Consider the following 7,591-nt stretch of genomic DNA (forward strand, 5'->3'; position numbering starts at 1 on the left):
TTTGTGCATGGTTATGTGTGCACTTTACCAGACATGTCACCACCTTACTCCAGTTTCTAGAAATTTATAGAACCTGTTTTCTGGCTTCTCATCTTGCCTTTGTTAGAACCTCTCTTCTACTAATAAGAATCTCATAAGAGGCTAGGAGCCAGAGCTGAGCAGGCTTTTCCTCTTCCTCTTCTCCCTCTCATTAAAATAAATAAATTAAATAATGATAATAATGAAAAAGAAAGCCAACAGATATTCAGGGGCTGTAGAAAGATTTAAATGAGGTAAGTATGGAAGCCGAATTTGCAAAGACTGGACTTTTAAGTGTCCTGTGTTAGCAGTAAATCAAACACTAGGGAAGATGAAGAAAATGGTTAAACTCACATGGTGCAGAGCACAAAGATCAGTGTGAGGATCCTGGTTCCAGCCCCTGGCTGGCTCTCCACCTACAGGTGGTGAAGCAGGTCTGCAGGTGTCTGTCTTTCTCTCCCCCCTCTGTCTTCCTCTCCTCTCTTGATTTCTCTCTGTCCTATCTAACAACAATAGCAATAACAATAACAATGACAACAAGGGCAACAAAATGGAGAAAATGGTCTCCAGAAGCAGTAGATTCATAATGCAGGCACTGAGCCCCAAGGATAACCCTGGAAGCAAAAAGAAGAAAGAAAGAAAGAAAGAAAGAAAGAAAGAAAGAAAGAAAGAAAGAAAGGGAAAAAAAGGAAAGAAAAGAAAGATGAGGACAGGGTGGTGGTACGCCCTATAGAGCACACGCCTGGGTTCAATTCCCTGGTGCCCACCTGTGGGGGAAGAAACTTCACAATTGGCGAAGCAGTGCTGCAGGAGTCTCTCTTTTTCCCTCTCCCCCACCTTTCTCATTTTCTCTATAAAAAAAATCTTTTGTGGCCCGGGAGGTGGCACAGTGGATAAAGCGCTTGACTCTCAAGCATGAGGTCCTGAGTTCAAGCCCCAGCAGCACATGTACCAGAGAGATGTCTGATTCTTTCTCTCTCTCCTATCTTTCTCATCAATCAATAAATAAAATCTTTAAAAGAAAATCTTTTTAAAAAGGATGAAAAAGGTGGGCTCGCTTTTTTTTACTTCCTTATTGAGAGAAATAAGAATTTATAAAAGTTTATAGACAGAAAAAGTGAGACCTCAGTGGTCACTCTTTGTTGTTTCTTTCCTAAGTTGACTTTTTTTTTCTTTAAATCACCAACACTTTAAGGATACACAAAAGCAGAAAGACTAGCACACCCTGCCATAGATTCCGCTTTGATCATTATCGATACCCGGCATTCTCATTTATCCAAACCATGCCCACCCACTTTTTCAGTTAGTTTTGTTAGACAATTTATTCTTTTTTGTCATCTGGATCAATGGGGACATAGTGGTTCTTTCATCTCATGCTCCCTCCTGCTGCTTGGAGCATCTGTGAGCCTGGTCTCTCCCTTCCCCATGCCCCACCAACCCCTCCTGCCACTCACTTTATCTATATGAGAATAGGGAAGGAGCTGTCAGCAATCACAAGACAGAATTTAACCTGCGAGGAATTTAGACTCCAGAACAGTACTTCAGGGCAGAGGAGACAGCATAAGGATTATGCAAAGAGACTCTCATACCTGAAACTCCAAGGCCCCGGGGTTCAATCCCTAGCACTACCATAAGCAGAATTGAGCAGTGCTCTAATTTAAAAAAAAAAAAAAAAAAAAGACTTCAGGGATGTAGTATAATAGTTATGCCAAAAAAAGACTTCCATGCCTGAGGCATCAAACATCCCTAGTTCAACCCCTAGAACCACAAGTCAGAGCTGAGTAGTGCTCTGAAAAAAAAAAAAAAAAGTACTTTTTAAAAAAGATTTTATTTATTTATTATGGAGAGAAATGAGGAGAGAGAGGAAGAGAACCAAGCATCACTCTGGTGCATGCACCACCAGTAATCATACTCGGGAGCTTATGTTTGAAAGCCCAACATTTTATCCTCTTAAAGTGCCTTGCCCAGGGAAGGCCTCACAGACAGTAAAGAACTAGTCCCAGGGCTAGGCTATGGTGTACCTGATCAAGTGAGCATGTTTCCATGTGCAAGGACCTAGGTTCAAACCCCTATGCCCCAGCTGCAGGAGAAGCTTCATGTGTGGTTAAGTAGTGCTGCAGATATGTCTCCTTCACCCTCCCTCCCTCCTTCCCTTCTCCGTCCCTCTCAATTTCTCTCTATCCTTTCAAATAAAGGGGGGAAAGAGAGAGAGAAGAAGAAATGGCCACCAGGAGCAATGGATTATGCAGGCTTTGAGCCTCCAGTGATAACCGTGGTGGTAACTAAAAAAAAAAAAAAAAGAACTGTCCCAGTGTCCTAGGGTGTCTGGTACAGGGCATCCTTCTGTCATACAAAACCAAGTAATCCACAAAGCTCCCCATCCAGTTCTTCAGGATCACTACTTCCTTTCTCCCATGGAAAACACAGACTGCATAGGTACTGGGCTGCTTTATCTTTATTCACTTAAATTGAGTGAGTGCTGGTCAACATATTTTACCAGAGATGGCTACAGCACCAGCATGACGAGCTGCTTACTTAGAGGAAGGTGTTGTTAAAATTCGGAAGGCTCTTGCCTGGCTGGCTGGCTTCACAGGCGGATAACAGAGACGCGGAGACAACGGCTGGGCAGGGAAGCTGTATTTCTTTATTCAGGAACAACGATTCATAAACTAAGACAAACTAATCACCAAACAGAACTCTGCTGTCTCTTTGCGGCGGCACAAGCACTCTCTCTCTTACTCTGGAACTCAGGAACTCTCCAATTCTGGCACTCTGGAACTCTCGTACTGGGGAACCCTCTGAAACTCTTCCACTGTGGAACTCTCTCTTACTCTGTAACTCTCAAACTCTCTCGAACTCAGGAACCCTCTGTCGGGGTTCTTTTGGGGCGGGGCCAAGCGGGCCCGCGAAATTAACAGGACTGATGCAATTCTCTTGGCGGGGAAGAACTACCCAATGTAAAGCATACAACAGGAAGGAAAGACTTGGTCATCTCCCAGTAGCAACACTGCCCTCACCTGATTGCCAGAGTGACCTCAGGGAGGGAAAGAGGCAGGTGGCATAGAGGAATGTAACCTGAACACACCTGACATGCAACAGTTGAAACTGCAGGGTAGGGCCTGGCAATGGGGAACTACCTTGCTGTGGAACTACTGACCCCAAGAGTGACACAAGTCAAAAATGAAGGGCCAGGTAGTGGTGCACCTGGTTAAGCGCACACATTACAGTGTGCAAAGTTCTAGGTTCAAAGCCCTAGTCCGTCCCCCCCCACCCCCCGCCGGGGGAAAGCTTCACAAGGGGTGAAGCAGGGTTGCAGGTGTCTCTCTGTCTCTCCACCTCTCAACCTCCCCCTCTTCTCTCAGTTTCTCTCTGTCTCTATCCAATAATAAAATAAATAAAATAATTTTTAAAAGAAGTAAAAATGACTTTCTTGTTCTTAAGAAAGTCATACAGGAGTGAGCTGTGGAGTCTGTGAATGGTGATTGGGAAGGGAATGATCGGAAAGGAACAATACACTCACACATGCAGCTATGGTGACAGTGAGAAATTCTTAGCCTTATATGCAGAAAGGAAGGAAAATAGCAAAGCAGTAGGCTCAGACACATCTCAAGGCCGCCAGAGAGGTGGCTACATGAAAGGACACATTCCTTGACTCCTTGAGGCCACAAGTTTGATATTAGCACCAAATTTGGTATCTGGCACTGAATATGGTGGAGTGGTACTCTGGTTCACTCTCTCTTTCTCTCATAAAATAAATACATTGTGTGTGTGTGTGTGTGTGTGTGTGTGTGTGTGTGTTACCTAAAATAGACTTCCTAGCTTCTCCCAACATGAAGACTCCAAATTTCATCTGCTATATTCTCACCTTTAGGTTCCTGACTATTAAACAATTTGTTCTGCTTTATATCTTAATGCTTTTAGTCACCAAGTTGCAGATGCTGCCATGACGCCAACCTGACTTCCTTGGGCAGATGACTTCACCAATGTATCCTGGAACCCCACCTCCCCTGAGCCCTACCCCACTAGGGAAAGACAGAAACAAGCTGGGAGGTTGTATCAGCCTGTCAGTGCCCATGTCCAGCGGAGAGGCAGTTACAGAAGCCAGACCTCCCACCTTCTGCACCCATAAAGATCTTTGTTTCATACTCCCAGAGGGATAAACAATAGGGAAGCTTCCAGTGGAGGGGATGGGATATGGAACTCTGGTGGTGGGAATTGTATGGAGTTGTACCCTTCTTATCCCCCAACATTGTCAATCATTATTAAATCACTAATAAAAAATATAAATATAAAAAGTAAAAAGAAAGATTTTAAAAGGTGGTAAAAATAAGAATACCAATTAATGAACTAGAAAACAGGATCAAAAAAGCTATAGCTGGTTTCTTGAAAAGACCATGCCAGGGCCGGGTGGCAGTGCACCCGGGTAAGTGCACACACGTTACAGTGCGTAAGGACCCATGTTCAAACCCCTGATCCCCACCTATAGGCGAAAGCTTCACAAGTGAAGGTCTGGCTTCTGTAAGCTTCTACTGAGCTGCAGGTGTCTCTCTGTCTCTCTTCTTATCTCCCCCTCCCCTCTCAATTTCTCTGCCTTTATCCAATAATAAATAAATAAATAAATAAATTTTTTAAAAGTTTTTTTAAAAAAGGAAGAAAAGACCAAACCAATGAATTTACTTCTGCTGCAAATGATTGATAAGAAAAGAGAACAATAGTACCAGGGTGGGCTGCTCAGCAGGGAGAAGGCGGGGCTGACTTAGGTGAGATCACAGGTTTGATCCCTGGTATCAGACCTGGCTGAGCAGAGGGACACTCTGGCTTCTCTCCTTCTCCTTTCCATTAAAATAAGTAATTTTTCTTTCTTTTTCTTTCTTTCTGTCTCTCTTTCTTTCTTTTTTTATATTTATTTATTTATTCCCTTTTGTTGCCCTTGTTGTTTTATTGTTGTAGTTATTATTGTTGTTGTCGTCGTTGTTGGATAGGACAGAGAGAAATGGAGAGAGGAGGGGAAGACAGAGAGGAGGAGAGAAAGAGAGACACCTGCAGACCTGCTTCACCACCTGTGAAGCGACTCCCCTGCAGGTGGGGAGCCGGGGTTCGAACCGGGATCCTTATGCCGGTCCTTGTGCTTTGCGCCACCTGCGCTTAACCCGCTGCGCTACAGCCCGACTCCCTCTTTCTTTCTTTCCTTCTTTCTTCCACCAGGGCTATCACTGGGATTCATTGCCTGCATGACTCCACTGTTTCCACTTCCAGAGGTCTTTTTTCTTTTTAACAAAGGAAGAAAGACAAAGAGCAATAAAGAGGGAGAGAGACCAAGCGAGAAAAGGAAACCCAGCAATACCACTTGAGCAGTCCTCAAGCTCCCCCCGCAATGCTCCCATATGGTGTCCCAGGCTCAAACCCAGGTCTGTGCATGTGGTAATATGCGTGCTCTACTGTTAAGCCACCGGCCAGACCCCAGGAATAACTATTTTTAAATTTGTATTTATTTAATTTGATAGGACAGAGAGAAATTTAGAGGGAAGGGAGGGAGAGAGGGAGGGAGACAGACAGACACCTACAACACTGCTTCACCATTTGCAGGTGGGGACCTGGGGCTTGAACCTGGGTCCTTATGCATGGTAATGTACATCACAGCCTGCCTCCCCCAAGAATAACTATTTTAAAAAGAAAAGAATGATGGCTTGGAAGGTGACACAGTGGACAAAGCATTGGACCCAAGTTCAGTCCCCAGCATCACATGTGTCAGAGTGGCACTTGGGTTTCCTCTATCTATCTATCTATCTATCTATCTATCTATCTATCTCCTTTTCTCATATATAAATTCCTTTTTAACATTTTATATAATCATGTGTATTTGTTTATTTAATATTTATTTATGGGAGTTGGGCGGTAGTGCAGTGGGTTAAGCACAGGTGGCACGAAGCACAAGGACCGACATAAGGATCCTGGTTCAAGCCCCTGGCTCCCCACCTGCAGGGGAGTCGTTTCACAGGCGGTGAAGTAGGCCTGCTAGTGTCTATCTTTCTCTCCCCCTGTCTTACCCTCCTCTCTCCATTTCTCTCTGTCCTATCCAACAACGACATCAATAACAATAATAACTACAACAACAATAAAAAAACAAGGACAACAAAATGGAAAATAAATATTTTTTAAAAGAATAGAAAAGATTTATTTATTTATAAGCGAGAAAGGAAGAGAGAACCAAAGCATCACACTGACACATGCGGGGATCAAACTCAGGACCTCATGCTTAGAGTTCAATGCTTTATTCACTGCACCATTTCCTGGGTCCCTAAATCCCTTTTTAAAAATAAAGAATGAGCTCTTTCCCTCGGAGCCAGCCCCAGAGAGCGTCCTCTGAGCACGGCATGATGGCGAAGATTAAGGCGAGTGACCAACGCAGGGAAGAAGGAGGAGCTGCTGAAGCAGCTGGACGACCTGAAGGTGAAGCTGTCCCAGCTGCGTGTCGCCAAAATCACGGGCGGCGCACGTCCAAGCTCTCCAAGATCCGAGTGGTTTGCAAATCTATTGCTCGAGTTCTCACTGTCATTAACTAGACACAGAAAGAAAACCTCAGGAAATTCTACAAGGGCAAGAAATACAAGCCTTCGGATCTGCGGCCCAAGAAAACTCGTGCCATGCGTCGCGGGCTCAACAAGCATGAGGAGAACCTCAAGACCAAGAAGCAGCAGAGGAAGGAACAGCTGTACCCAATGAGGAAGTTTGCTGTCAAAGCCTAAGCATTCCAGCATCAATAAAACAAACTGTCTGAAAAAGTAAATAAATAAAAAATAAAGAATGATTGTTTTTCTCTTTAAATTTTATTTATTTACTTACTTTTGGGTAGAGACAGAAATAGAAAGAGAAGGGAAATAGAGAGAGGGAGAGCTGCTGCACTGCTTCACCACTTGTGGAGTTTCCACCTGCAGGTGGGGGCCAGAGGCTTGAACTCAGGTCCTTGCACATGGTGACATGTGTGTTCAACCAGGTGCACCATCCTCTGGCCCCCAAAAGAAAGACATTTAATACCATTCTGCAGACAAGTCACAACCCTGCCCCTTAGTATGTGTCCCCACGTGAACTAGTCAACCCCTCTAAGCCAGCCTGCTTTCTCTTCTTCAGGTTGAGGAAACCGCATCTGCCTCATCAACCCAGGTTGGGATCCAGTGTGGTGATGGATGCAAGTACCTAGCAGGTAGCAGAAACTAACTAAATCATACCTCTGAGAATCATGGTGGTGAGTGGGCATAGCAAAAGTGCAATCAGAACCTCAAAGGGCTAGAGCAAGACAGAGGAGGGAAAACTACTTCCTCTGCCTTGGGAGGAGCTAGGCGGGAGTCATTTCCTGCTCAGTTCTGGAAGCTGAGGGGAATTCTGTAGAACAGGGAGGACAGTTAGGCTGAGAGCACAATGAGTAGGAGGCCAATGGCCTTGAGACTTGAACCCCATTCTTTCCCCTTAAACCCAGCCTGAGGACAGGATGGGCCAGGCGGAGCACCAGGGCCCTTCTCAAGTGTCTGTAGGAGGGTGTGCTGACATATGAGGCCCATGTTGAAAATACAAATGG

General features: G+C 44.7%; 1 pseudogene; it reads left to right on the forward strand.

The window, feature by feature from the left end:
• Window positions 1-6,357: 6,357 nt before the first annotated feature.
• LOC103119531 (large ribosomal subunit protein uL29-like) lies at window positions 6,358-6,811 on the forward strand (annotated as a pseudogene).
• Window positions 6,812-7,591: the final 780 nt, after the last annotated feature.

This window comes from Erinaceus europaeus, chromosome 3 (genome assembly GCF_950295315.1).
Source record: "Erinaceus europaeus chromosome 3, mEriEur2.1, whole genome shotgun sequence".
NCBI classification, from domain to species: Eukaryota; Metazoa; Chordata; class Mammalia; order Eulipotyphla; family Erinaceidae; genus Erinaceus; species Erinaceus europaeus.